The sequence below is a fragment of the Haemaphysalis longicornis genome, unplaced genomic scaffold, assembly GCF_048455015.1.
Source record: "Haemaphysalis longicornis isolate Haplotype H1 unplaced genomic scaffold, Haemaphysalis longicornis Haplotype H1 scaffold_7, whole genome shotgun sequence".
NCBI classification, from domain to species: Eukaryota; Metazoa; Arthropoda; class Arachnida; order Ixodida; family Ixodidae; genus Haemaphysalis; species Haemaphysalis longicornis.
Window position 1 is genome coordinate 133,128,319 of NW_027526422.1, and position 13,332 is coordinate 133,141,650.

At 46.9% G+C, this 13,332-nt stretch overlaps 1 protein-coding gene across 8 annotated transcripts in view; it reads right to left on the minus strand.

Moving 5' to 3' along the window:
• The window catches only part of LOC144147015 (uncharacterized), a 66,942-nt gene that overhangs the window by 22,633 nt on the left and 30,977 nt on the right, over positions 1-13,332 (minus strand). The gene's annotated exons all lie outside the window — the stretch shown is intronic.

Sequence of the window (13,332 nt, forward strand, 5' to 3'; positions counted from 1 at the left end):
GAAGTGCCTGCCAGCCACGGAAGGAAGGGCTGCGGGAGACGCTTGTAAAGACGGCAAATTTTGCTGCACAATGAAAGACAGCATACCAGTGGCACCACCGTAAAGCGCTTGTTAACACGATTCAGTTGACACCAACCGCAACTTCGTAAGCCAAAATTTGACATTCAAATTAAGTGTAAATTTCTACAGAACCAAGGGGCATGGCTTCCATGCTGTCACCACCGCCCCTTGGATCTTTGCGCCTCAACCAACACCAGCAAGCCAGGGCTGCCCTGTTCAAATGTAACTGTCTGCACCACCACCCCCCTCTATCAAGTGGACTATCCTACCGCTGTGGTATGACACTATGGTGTCGACATGATCGGACACCGATTTTAAGGCAAACTTGGCCGTGTTCCAAACATTCACGTGCATTGTAAGTTTGTTTTTCGCTGGCCTGGCAAGACAAATATACGATGTTGGATTCTGCTTCACAGGCGCATCGCTTTTTTCATTGCTTTATCTCGCTTTGTCGGCAAAAGAACGGACTGGGGCACACCTTTTCTGTCAGCTTCCCGCCAGTGAACGCCACCTTCAGAGAGTTCTTCAACATTGTAGTAGATGTGTTGGAGCCCCAAATTGTGCACATGCCGTCAAGAAACGACGTGAAAGACCACGTGAATCAGTTTGAGGCCAGAGCTGTATTTCCTCAGGGCTTTGGTCTGCTTGACAACTGTCATGTAAAGGTTTCGCAGCCAAAAGAGCATGCACTTAACTTTCACAACTAAAAATGGTGGTGTAGTGTCATCCTGCTTGCGCTCATTGACCACAATTAGAAGTTCATATTCACGAATAAGGAACTTCCAGGGAGAAACTGTTTACAAAGGCTCAGTGTCGGCTCGGGCTGTGGATACTTAGAACCAGCCAAGCTGATTGAAGGGCAGCAGGTGGGTGCCATAATTTTGTGCGACCAGGCCATCCTGCTAACGTCTCCCTTAATAAAGCCATACCCCAACAAGAACACATGTGATGAAACTGTGCCACCGTTTAACTACACCATCTTCCAGTGAGACGTGTCATTGAAAATGCCTTCGGAAGGCTGAAGGCCAGATTTTGAGTTTTCAAACCACTTGAGGGTGAAATATGCAATACTAATCGCATTATCCGTACATGCTGTGTGCTGCACAACATTTGTGAGAACATGCGTGACCAGTGCACCAAGCAGTGGTGCGAAGAAGCTGCTGCAGCGATGGCTCGAGCGACATTTTGCTGGCAGCAGATGTTTCACTGGTGCAATAAACATAATCCACACCTGACTATATAGCTTGGAAAAGCACACTTTATGGGGAACCATTTGCAAATGCTAGTAACAAAGTAACACAAGTATGCTAGTAACAAAGCAACACGAGTATGAGGCATGCATCCTTTACAGATGCAGTGAACTGAAAACGTAACGTCATATGTGTAATGCAAGAGCAGAATAAATAGTGACTCACTGTGCAGAGTTTAAATCAGGATAGGGGTGCAACTTAAAGTGACTCGTGCTCACTTGTCTCGTAGCACTGCTTCTAAGGGCCCTTATTTTCCGAGGTGTGGCATTACCAGGCATTTTATGACAAAGCACTGGAGCCATGGCTTGTGGTGATGGAAGATGGAGCACTGCTGGCTGCTCATTGTATCTGCAAGGTAGGCATGGGGAGGCATTCTCCCACAATAGGCAGTGCTTTTCTACAAAAAAAAATTTGTAGTAAGGCGACGGGATGGCAAAATCTGCACAGATGAAGAAAATGGCCGGCTACCAAACATACGTGCTGCACCTGGAAGGCAAGCGGTCTCCAGACGTGAACTCTGCTTCAGCATGAACTCTGCTCCAGACGTGAACTCTGCTTCAGCATTAAATATGTCACAGTGAGATGTATTAACATTGGGTGGAATGGGCAAAGCACCCCGTCAAACGCTGAGGCTCAGCCCCAGTCCGCTTTACCGCGACTACAAAAAGGGACTGGCCGAAGTCTCGCTACGGGTCTGGACGGTGGTGGAAAAGAGGTGGCACAAGGCAGACTAGGCAAAAACCGGCTCTGGCTTTTTAAAGCAGTAGAAAGGCAAACATCGAGAAGGTGCTTTTCTATGGAAACTCCATGGGAAGTGGGCTGCTGTTACAAGCATGTAAAGGAATCCATTTTTCTTTTGGTCCTTTTCTTTGTCTGCCGTCTCATAGTGACACTGTACATCATATTTATAGCACCTGTACCTGAGAGCAAGCCACGAGCCAAACTGCAGGATGCTTACCGTCGACTCGTACCGCGTGTGTTGTGTTTGTGGAGTGCAAGCACTAGCATTTGCCTTGAGCCAGAAAATGTGTCATTGGTTTGGAGCAGTGCACTATGGTAGAGTTGTGGTGCCCATTTAGCAATTCAGTTGGTTTCTGTAACTCCTGTTTTTCCAAGGACCACAAGGACAGGTCGTGCGAAACATCCAAAGATCTAGAGTGCCTGTTGCGTAAGTTGACACAGCTGAATGTTTTGTTTCTTTATCTACAAGTAAAGCGATAGTGGGTCTTCGTATTGTGAGGACATCCATCCATAAGGGATGGTGGAGTAGGTTGCGCCCTCTGGGCGCGGTGCGGTGTGTGCGCGCGGGGGAACTCAAGACTCGGCGGGAGTCGTGGAGTGGTCGAGGAAGTGAGCAGTTGTATAGTGTGTGAATAAACCCTGACAAGTGGGGGGCACCAGCGTCTCGGCGCGGGCACGTTCAAGCTGGTCCATCCAAGCACAGGCAGAGCCTGTGGCACTGCTCACGTGGACCAGCTACTCAACTACCACCACCCGTGGTCAGCGGCTGCTTCACAGTTCAAGGGGGGGACACGCTGTGAGGACATCCATCCATGAGGGATGGTGGAGTAAGTGGCGCCCTCTGGGCGCGGTGCGGTGTGTGCACACGGGGGAACTCGGGACTCGGCGGGAGTCGTGGAGAGGTCGAGGAAGTGAGTGGTTGTATAGCGTGACTGAATGAACCCTGACAGTATTGCTGTGAATGCCGTCTTGGAAATAGAAAGCTTATTTGGCAGTACATGGCTGCGACCGGCTGCATTGTGTTTTAAAATAAGAGCCTGCTTGTTCCTTCTGTCAGCACGTCATTTCAGCAATCTTGTTTGATAGATGAAATGCTGTAACTTGTTTACAACTAACCACAAGCTGTTCCGGAACCCGTTTTTGTATGGTCCTTTTCCTTGTCTGCCGTATCTTAGTGAAACCGTACATTATATTTCCAGCACCTGTACCTGACAGCAAGCCACAAGCCGGACCGCAAGATACTTGCCGTCGACTCGTACCACGTGTGTCGTGTTTGTGGAGTGCACTACTTGCATTTGCCTTGAGCCAGAAAATGCGTCACTGGTTTGGAGCAGTGCACTATGGCAGAGCTGTGGTGCCCATTGAGCAATTCAGAGTTGCTTTCTGTCACTCCTGCTTTTCCAAGGGCCACAAGGACGGGTCGTGTGAAAGATCTAGAGTGCCTGTTGCGTAAGTTGACACTGTTGAATGTTTTGTTTCTTCATCTGCATGTAAGGCAAAATTGTGTGGGTCTTAGTATTGCTGTGAACGCGGTCTTGGAAATAGAAAGCTTATTTGGCAGTGCGTGGTTGCGACCGGTTCCATTATGTGTTTTAAAATAAGAGCCTGCTTGTTCCTTCTGTCAGCACGTCATTTCAGCAATCTTGCTTTATAGGGGAAATGCTGTAACTTGTTTACAACTAACACAAGCTGTTCCGGAACCTGTTTTTGTTCGGTCCTTTTCCTTGTCTGCCATATCTTAGTGAAACAGTACATTATATTTCCAGCACCTGTACCTGACAGCAAGCCACGAGCCGGACCGCAGGATGCTTGCCGTCGACTCGTACCACGTGTGTCGTGCTTGTGGAGTGCACTACTTGCATTTGCCTTGAGCCAGAAATTGTGTCACTGGTTTGGAGCAGTGCACTATCAGTGATGCTACCGGCTTAGGCCACTTTGGAGGAGCTTTTGGAGCAGGCAAAAATGCGTTACGGAGCAGCAAAAGCAGCTTTCGGAGCAGGCGTTGATAGAAGCAATTTTAAGACACGTATTGCATTCTTGATAGATAATCGCTAAAAGCACGCCATTCAACGATAATAAAAATAAAAGAACCCAGAACATGGATATTTTGTCCCCATTTCCCTATTTTTCTGCACTGATCTTTGTGCAGCGGCCTGCACAACAAAAATTAAAAAAAAAACAAGCTCTCATTTTTACATTATAGCAGATTTACTATGAACAAACTAAAAATTGCTTGTCACAACAAACATGCTATGTAAAATCGAGCACTATTGGAAGGCTACCGTGGGATCACTGACCAATAACATCAGTAGCGCCACTTTAGCACCATCAGTAGCAGCGTCAGCGCTGCCACCGTAAAGCGCTGGACACATGAACAACTAGTGCATGCGATTCGCATGCGACTGATCGTTACGATTGATCATTAGGACCCGTTTTGGCGTCGATCGCTGGTTGGAGGAGGCTCACAACGTGGACTGGCAAGCCAGATGCAGTCGTGCCATGGCTGCGATCATCGTGGGGCCCCAGCCAATGAGAGCCCGAAGGTGTCGTCATAAGCTGTCGTCATAACGACATCACTTTGCACGGGAGCGAAGCTGCGCACGTCCCTGAGCGGCTCCCGGCATCTTCCCTCTTTGTTGATTAACGACCGAAGATGGACGCGCAATCGGCACAAGCTCAAGAAAATGAGACTTTGATTGCCCTGATATACAGGGAGCCCGCAATCTGGGACCTGAGGTGCGCTGAATACAAGATGCTAGACTTACGAACGTCAAGTTGGAAACGTGTCGCCAGGGGCATGGGATTGGAAGGCACGAAAGGTACGTCTACCATTTCTGTGCATATCGCTGTACCAACGACTAGTGTGAAGCTTTCCTCACTATTACGTTGTTTCGTGGTATTTCGTAGTTCAGGCGCAGATGTTATTAGCGGATGACATTACAGCCAAGATGGACGTAGCTCGCGTTTACAAAATCCGCTACTTCTAGTGAGATCATAGTAAATGGATGTAAACACAAGGACTTTTCAATTTGCCGGGCCGGTTTAAATAAGCGACTAAACTATCACCAAACTTGGTGCCTCAAATAAGCGTGCAATTATCATGCCCAGCCCAGTGGCATGCGCACGAATGCACTGGGCCCGAGCTACCCGCGAACGCGACGTCACGTGTAGCGGTGGACTCGCACCGTTTTATTTCACTCTGTCAGCCACCGATAGCAGCACTATTGTTTAAAAAGGCAGCGGGCAGCCATTTCTGACAACCAACATTCAGCACCAGGCTGAACCTTGCCCCGTTAAGACACGTTTGCCGCAAGCAACCAAAACGCCTCCGTTAATGACAAGGTAGCCCATTGGAAATAGGCTACGCCGTCTTGGAAATAGAAAGCTTATTTGGCAGTACATGGCTGCGACCGGCTGCATTATGTGTTTTAAAATAAGAGTCTGCTTGTTCCTTCTGTCAGTATGTCATTACCAGCAATCTTGTTTGATCGGGGAAATGCTGTAACTTGTTTACAACTAACACAAGCTGTTCCGGAATCTGTTTCTGTTTGGTCCTTTTCCTTGTCTGCCGTATCTTAGTGAAACTGTAAATTATATTTCCAGCACCTGTACCTGACAGCAAGCCACGAGCCAGACCGCAGGATGCTTGCCGTCGACTCCTACCACGTATGTCGCGTTTGTGGTCAATCAAACCAGCCCAAGCTGTTCTGGTTTGATTGACTGTGTTGTTGATCTGACAGGGTGTTTTAGGAAAGGATTGCATTGCAAGATAAATGCCTAGAGATGTGACAGAGCATCATATGAATTGCCAATGCTCAACTGTGCACACAACTTTGCTGCTTTTTCAGTGTTGTGCTGTTCTATTTACTGCAGTGCACAAGTTTGCTATGGTAAAGATTAATTACTACAACAACCCTGTGTCATTACGCGATGCTATCACAAGTTTGTAGCCTGAACCCTGGAGCTGCCTAAGCAAATTTTTCAAAATGTGTTTCAGGGCATGAGTCTGTTGTGCGGGTGAATTTTATTTTTTTTTAACAGACCAAGTGGAAGCGATTTCCGATTCAACATGCCACTGTTTATATTGTGAATGTACGTCATGAGTGGCATGCAGAGAGGCTGTTGCTTGTCGTTAGGAACTGAAAGGGCTTTGGGCAAATTTATCCAGAATGCTTTTGGTGGCTGAGAGGTTGAATTTGATGTAGCTTCTATCGTTTTGAGTACACCAAGTGGGAGTGGTTTGTAAAGTGCCATCATATACACCTGTTCCTGTGTTTTTATAAAACAATTCACCAAAAGCAAGATATCCTTTTATGCAGGCTTTGTGTATTGTTTAAAGCATTATATAATGCCCTAAATAATTCAAGGGATTTTCTTATTGTAATGTTCATCAACACTTTTACTCACTAGGCACTGTAATGGTAAATAGAAGTGCCTTGATGTTCTTTGCTATGTAAACAGAAGGGAATAAACAGCCCCTACATGTTAGATGAAAGTGTACTATAGATGAATCAAACACAATGCTATAATGGTCTTTGTACTTCGTGTATATAGTTCTCTGCAATGTTTTGCAAGGGCAATTTTTTCAGTAGTACCTCCCTCTAATGCCAAAAAGGGAGACTCCAAAATGTTGTAACAGAGCAACTAAAGACAGATATTTCCCTATGCAAAAACACATTTATGAACAATGATATATCAAAAATCCCCATGTTAAACATTTCCATAAACACACCCATTCACGCATGCTTGAATCCTTTACGAGTTACACTGCTATTAAGTGTGAGACATGGTAAAGGAAGACAGCAAAACTGGACACAAATTTCGCTTTTAAAACGGCAGTCCCACTCCCTGGGATTGCACTGCTAGTTTTGGACGATGTTTGTGTAGCCTCGAGAGTAGAGGACAGCACAATGAACGGGACGAAGCGAAGATGAGACAAAGACAAGCACTTCTTCGCTTCGTCCGTTCATTGCGCTGCCCTCTACTCTCAAAGTTATGTACCAACTGGCTCTCAAGCTTAAACTCTTGCGAGGTTGGTGTAGCCATTGTTGCGTTTCAGTTTGCACCACATACATGGCTAATGTATCATCAAAAAGCAGAAGTCTTCTGGTTTCTGAAGTAATTAACAAGTATATTTCAGTTGATTTGGCTTTAGAAGAAGTCAAACTTCAAGCACAAGAAATTGTACTTTTTATTTGCTTGCATTGGCATTTGCAATAAGTAAAAAAAAAACTATTTCACATAACTACATGCCTTTTAGCACGCACTTACAATGTATGGACATAGAACGCACTTCGAATGCGGGAGCAGATGGCAACCAGGGTAGCACAACCCAAGCCTAGGCTGACAGTTTGGAATATGCACAGAATGCCTGCTGCAAATGGTACAATCCACAGGAAGGAGAGCTTACATGCTGGTTGCAGACTGTGGCGTATCCCATGCATTTGGAACAAGGCCATGGGAAATCCCATCCTAGAGTGGTCATATGGGGCCCCGTTCCCAAGTTCATAGATAACACCACAGAGCAGAACTGCCCAAGATGCCTGGCCGTTGCTCAGATATGGTAACAGCTTTTTTTTTTTTTCACTGGCTCAGTATTGTATCCTCAATCATTTTTCTGCTCGCGAAACTTGGTGGCAAACGCTTTTTCAGGAACGGTTCATCTAGTGCTGTTGAGCTAATACCTTTTTAAAGGGTCCCTTGATGTTCACCTCAGGACTACGTTGCGCAATACGACATGTCATAACGCTTCCTCCATTGCGCAATAATTTTTAATGTTACTGTATTTTTGTGTGTGTGCAGGTGTGTGTGCACACTAGTGTGTGCAAATTGAAGCAGTGCACACTAACATTCCTCCAAAATTCGGTGTCACAGTTTGCACTGTGCTGAACTAGACCTAAGAGCCCGGTTGTACAGAACTGATCCATGCACTCTATTTATTTTAGCGAGTGACTTGTATTCCTAAAAGCAGCCTGCTAACATAGCAAGAAGAAAAACTCAGAGACTTCAGTATGACTGCTGCAATCGGTGAACAAGGGACCATCGTTGACGGCAACTTTGAATGTGCAGCCAGGAAGGTTCTTTGTAACCATTTGATGGGTGTGCTGCAAATGTCTCTCCTTCAAGAAAAGGAGTTTTTAGAGGCCCCAAAACAGCTGTCATGTACTGACCTCCCACAAAAATGAAGGACACCCCAAGAACACTCGTCCTGGACCGACAAAAAACTAAAACCCGATTTGGAGGCTCACGGAGCAAGGGCGACCCAAATATGCAACTAGTTGTAATGTGAAACTTGAGGAAACAGAAGTTTTAGTACGTCAATCAAAGGAGTGGATATGAGGAGCATCAGGAAGGGAGGCCTTAGTGTGCCCCAGATGACCAGCTCAAGACTATCCTCACAACCAGCATCAGCAACAAGCAGCCCAACCTGAACTTGGGAGGAAGCTGCTGTCATTCAGCCTGAACTGCCAGTCTGCCAGGGGCCTAGTCAACCCATGGGCAGCCACACAAAAAGGCTAGGTGCGGTTCAGCACCTGAATCATCGCCGTTAGCATACCAACAGGCCCTTTTAGATCATTCGTTCCCTTTCTGCCCATCCGGAATCGCTCAACAACCTTTCTTGGCTGAACACACTCTGCCAGAACTCAGATATTTCCAAAATGCTCAAGCATGGCGCCTACCAGCCAGTGCGGAAACATTGTTTAACAGGAAATAGTGATAGTAAAAATAGTCCAATTGGATCAAAAAGGTTGCCTTATGTGGCTGGACTGACAGTGTGTTTTCAGATGGGCTACACTGGGGACTACACTGGGCTACACCAGGGAGAAGGGCGGAGGCCCTCCTGCAGGGACTTTTCTCTTACAAATACCTTTGCGAAGCAAAGCCGAAGAAGCTGTACTGGGACTTGGAGAAGCAGAAACTTTTACTCCTCGTGTACCGCTCACCACCTCTAGGTCACCTGAAAAGTGGTGTCCAATGGCGCGTGCAGAAACCTCCATTCCAACTAGATCCAAGAATTTCTTCTGCTTGCATGCAGGGGCTCTACCTACAAAGGCAAGACAGGAGGGGCACGGTTTTTTCCTTCCTGATGGGGCTGTCTGCAGTGTGGAAGGCGGGAGACGCCAGATCATGTTTTTGTGGAGTGCAACATGGTGTTATATTTCTGGGACGAACCTTTTATGGGGCCTACCAAATGGGAAAACCGGGAATTCTCAGGGATTCTCGGGAAATTTGTGCTTCTATTAGAGAAAATTAGTAGGAGTGCACAAATGTTTGAAACTTTCAAATGTTGATCCTAATGAAGCGAAATCAGATTCAGCTTCAAATTGAATGACAGTGTTGGAAAAATTAGTAAATTTTCGATGCATTTCGAGTTTCCAAATCATGCACCAGCATTCCCCACACGAGGGAACGAGCTTTCCCGCTCCGCTGCAGTGATGTGCAGCCAAACGGCAAAAGGGAGGCACTCAAGACCACCTATCTCCTTGACATTAGGCCAACTCCACCTGTGTGCTTCCCTCATAGCAAAGAAAATTTGTATGCCCAATAGTAAAAAAAAAAAAAGGAACATCACCTATCCCCACTTCATCACTACTTCCATGATCACGCCTTGCATTGGCAAGCGGTAGATGGAAATATCTCACATTTGAAAATATTTTTCTGTATGCACTCCTTTATTGTTCATATTTCAAAATGTATGACTCGATTTGAGATGGTTCTTACGATTTTTTGAAGCTATTTTATTTGCGCTTCATTTTACTAACGTCTCCCTTCTGTTTCCTTTTTGAATGAACATTACTCCTTAACACTCAGACTGCATTCGGTCACCTTATTATTTAACATTTCTTTAAAGAGTGGCAGCATCCGGCTACATGGTGTCACCATGTCTTGACTGAAAACAAAGTTCTGTCTCACTCAGGGTATTTCGCCGAAGCACTCCGGGAAAACCTGGAATTTGAAAACATCTACATGATAGACACAGTTTTAGCCTACTTCCTTCCCGCCTGGATTTGGTCTTTCATTGCACACCTATTGTTTCCTCTCAGTCATGGAGCTCAAGGGCCTCAAGAGGGCACTTCAAGACTTGGACCACAGGGGTGTTCCCATTGAAGCGGTTGTCACTGACCGCCACTCGCAAGGGCGAAAGTTCTTCAGAACGAAGAGAGCAGAGGTCAACCACTTCACTTATGCGTGGCACGTTGCAAAAGGTTAGTGTTGTTGCAAATGGCGCCATATGTAAACTGGAACTGGACGAAGACTTGTTCCGCTATGTGACTGAATTGTGGAACGATGGTTTTGCACTCACAACAGACATGCTGCGCGTGAAGGCACTAGCCTTGGCACATGCGAAGAACATATTGGCCAGGACTTTCAAGGCTAGTGCTGGCTGGGTGCGAAGATTTCTCAAAAGGGGCTCTCCTTTCGGCAAAGGACCACGTTGTGCCAGCGGCTGCCAGAAGACTACACCGACAGGGTGCTTAGTTTTCATAAGTATGTCATCGGCCTTCGCCATCAACATAATTATCTACTGTCGCAAATTCGCAACTTTCAGCGGATATAGGTGGCGCCACCAGATATTCAATATGGCTGTTCGAAGGATTATACCCCGTAGGCCACACTCAGGCGAGTGTGCTGTTCCTGCACTTGAGGCTCTTTGAGTAACGATGTCCGCGTCTTCTGCACGGTCACTAACGCTGGGATGCATCATAGCACATGTTGGACTGAGAGGCCAGATGGAAGACGAACGAAAGCGCTGCCTTGTTGAAGGCGAGAAAGTGTTTGATGCGGGCCACGTTATATGTTGCGGTTTGAAAGCCTCCACATCTGCATCGGCAGTTGCCCAAGGTCTCTGCCTGCAAACGTCTAACCCGCAGAAGCAGCCGCACGAATTGTGCTTGGAGCTAAAAGACGACGACACAACTACGGTAAGTGTAGATTTTCTTCGCTTTTCAATTTGAAGTGTCCGGCGTACACGGTACTGCCGCCCGCGAAGTGCCCAAGTTCAGCATACTTCCGCGGAAGTTAATTACCGCGAACCGTTCTTAACTTGTGACTGCTCATATTTACCTTTAAAGCGCTACGTGGGTCTTCTTTTATGTTCCAAGGGTGCAACATTGACTATGAAATTTTGTGTCCTGCTGGCCAAGCAGCTCCATTTTTAATGCCTAGCGACAAAAGCGAGCGAAAGCGGCGAGGATTCCGTCGCTTTGTCGTGCGACGATCGTTTTTTGGGAATGTTCAAAAGAAATTCTTGACGCCACGCGACAAAAAAGTGACAGAATTCCTGTCGCTTTCGTCGCAGTGTGAATGGGCCTTTAGTGTTTTGTAAATTGCCATGGTGCGAGCTTTTCCATCTCGCGCAACTGGCTCGTTTGTCGCTGCACCAGTAACACGGCTTTGTACTAAATACCCGGTTTTCTGTGTAAAAACTTGCGTGTTTATTTTACTGTAGATAGCTGAACCGAAAGAAAAAAAAAAAAACGTTGTCCGATGTTTGTTCCTTGGCGTGGCGCACAGCATGTACGGCTGAAAAGGAATGCAGTGCTAATAAAACGAAGAACATATTTTGATGTCAAGTAACACTGAAGATTTGGTCAATACATGAATAACCATTTTTGGAGTTGGAAAGGCCACATGAATGCACTAGGGGAAGGGGAGGAACTTGTTTAATAATCCTTGTTAGCAAGTGCAGGTGTAGCTCAAAGTATTGCCAATTCGTCTTTCTAGGGCCACTGCACGTGCAAAGCAGGCAACTCTAACCGCTGGAAGGACCTGGTTGCAATGATGATCTTTGTCAACAGGTAAGTTGTAATCATAGTCCATAATTTCCTGAAATTCTGCAGGCAGCGTGCTTTAACAGGCATTGCCCAAGGCGTCGCTATTTGACGACTATGTTATCCTTCAATTGAACAGTAGTACCTACTGCTGTTGCGGAGTGCAAAACTTTTACAATTACTTGTTCTCACGAGTACTGCAACTAAACTGCATAGCTGCACAACCTGCCGCACAACTATATTGGCCCATTTTGTGTTTGCTTTTGTTACGCTGTACTAAACAAGCGTGGCGGTTTTAAGCATGCAGTGAAAAATTTGGTACCTACATTTGTGCATGACTTACAAGCTCCTCCTTTTTTTGCCCAGGACTGGCATAAGCAACCTCGAGACGTTAACGTCAACAGATATGGCGCAAGCGTGGGGAAAACTGAAGAAAACTCCCATGTACAAGCCGAAAAGAGTGCGAGACCTGTGCCACGTGCAAGCTCCTCCACGACTGCAACTGAGCAAGGAGGACCAAGCAAGAATTCGGGCTAAACTTATCGCCATAGCTCCGAATAGCACACTTGCAAAGCATGAGATGGGGCAGTACCATGAGCCAGAAGAGCTGGAGCCACTGCAGTTTTCCTGCCAGAATTCAGGCATGGAGCCAATGCTCTTGATTGAGCACATGCACTACGGGAACGACGCACAAAAGTATGAGGAACTTTTGTTTCATTTTGCATCCTTTGCGGATGCCGCACACATGGGGGTGTATAGATTTCAAATGCAGAATTTAAGGAGTAAAATGAGGAGCTTTCATTTTACTCTGAGCATGTTGCAGTCAGAGACTGAAGCCGCAGAAATATGCGAGTGCACAGCGGGCCAGAACAGCTCAAAGTGGCAAAGGGAACGGCTGCTGCGCATAACAGGCAGCAAATGTCGCACGTTGTTTAGGTTCACGCCTAGCGAGAAGTGCACCTTGGAGCAGAAAATGACCAAGCTTTTGGGTCAAAACTTGATGGAACACAATACGGTAAGGCGAGCGAGGAGCCAGCACTTGCCGAGTATGCCCTGAACACTGTGAGCACTGTATCTACAGTGGGCTTGGTCCTCAGAGACCCATCTCGCAGATCCTCCCTGGCTGGTGAGCTCGGTGGCCAGCGTGCATAGGGGGCTGCAACACCTACCCGCACTCTGGAAGTTCCTACCGCACCGGCAGACGCTCCGGCACCCACAACTGGCCAGCCGGCTTCCTCCCCCAGCCGCTCTGCAGATGCCACCACAACAGGCCTGGGAGCTCCCCCAAAACGACAACCAACCAGGCTGGGGTCCCGGGGCAAGGTGAGCGCTTACAACTCGAAAGTGCGGGCATAACTGCCAAACAAGAGCCTGCCGCTAATGAAGCCCCACCTGAGCACACGAGCCCCGGCCCAACTGGAACAGTAAGGCCTGGCAGCATCTCCAATCACGGGCATTTGTAAGCTTGTCTGACGATGACGGGGAGGAGGAAGAGAAGGTGGATGGGC